The sequence below is a fragment of the Apis dorsata genome, unplaced genomic scaffold (assembly GCF_000469605.1).
Source record: "Apis dorsata unplaced genomic scaffold, Apis dorsata 1.3 scaffold_935, whole genome shotgun sequence".
In the NCBI taxonomy this organism is placed as follows: Eukaryota; Metazoa; Arthropoda; class Insecta; order Hymenoptera; family Apidae; genus Apis; species Apis dorsata.
This window is the reverse complement of record NW_006264045.1, coordinates 90,044-91,178: the sequence shown is the minus strand read 5'-3', so window position 1 is coordinate 91,178 and position 1,135 is coordinate 90,044. Positions and strand designations below refer to the sequence as shown.

Here is a 1,135-nt window from a genome sequence, read left to right as displayed (position 1 = left end):
TTTTTGGATAATTTTATCAAAAATTTAGAATTTTTTTTTTAATTAATATAATAACTAATAACTTGTATATAAATTTTAAATAAAATCCAGATTTTCTCAATGATTCATGTCAGAAAAATTGCCTGGCATAGAAATATAGTAAAAAATAATGAAATAATTATGTAATGATAAGATATTACCATAATATATAAATTATTAATATATATATGTGAAATATATTAAAATATTTAATGAAATATTTTATATTATGTTTTTATTTTTTTCATTAATAAAATTTATAGATTTATAAAATTTCGTTCACCCCTTAAATTTTATTAAAAATTTGAAAAATGTTGAAAATTATTGAAAAAATCCTAATTTTTTGACTAAAAAATATATTTTTAAATAAAATAAATTTCAAGTCACTTTTAAGAAGATTGTTAAAAAATTTTGAAAAATATAAAATTGGAAATGGTAAAAGAAATTTGTAAGTTAAGAAATAAAAAAGAAATTAATTTTTATTAAAAATATTAAATATGAAAAAAATAAAATACTATTTAGTTTTTATTTAGTTTTGAAAAAAATTAATAAATAAATTTTGCATCAAAATAATGGTTTTTATTCACTATATTTTAAATATATTTTAAAAAACTGATTACAAATTATTTAATTTTAATACGGCAATATTTTTTAAATTGTTCGCTTGATTATTTTTTGTAATTTTTTTCTTTTATTTAAATGTAATAAATATTAAATTCGAAAAACAAAAACTGATTAAAAAATATTAAAATGTTTTATTTAAAGACGAAAATATTAAAGCCTGATATATCAGATCAAGAAAAGTTAAAAATATTGAAAATAACCAATATGATGAAAACAATGATGAAAAATTTGCAAAATTAAAGAATCAAGAAACAGAAGTCAGATAAATGTATCGTGAAAATTATGATTTAAATGATTATTAAAGATAAAAAAATAATATTACATAAATATTTTTTTTATAAATATCTTTATAAATATATCTTTATAAATATCATATTTTTTTTATAAATCTTCAAAATTCATAAAATTATTTTGCCATTATTGTACTTTTCAAATATCAAAAGTATTCTGAAACAAAATTTACTAATTAAGAATATTATAAGTTCACATGAGA

General features: G+C 14.4%; 1 protein-coding gene across 2 annotated transcripts in view; it reads left to right on the top strand.

Annotated features, from left to right (window-relative positions):
* LOC102675521 (organic cation transporter protein-like) overlaps positions 1 to 1,135 on the top strand; it is a 28,705-nt gene that overhangs the window by 9,907 nt on the left and 17,663 nt on the right. The gene's annotated exons all lie outside the window — the stretch shown is intronic.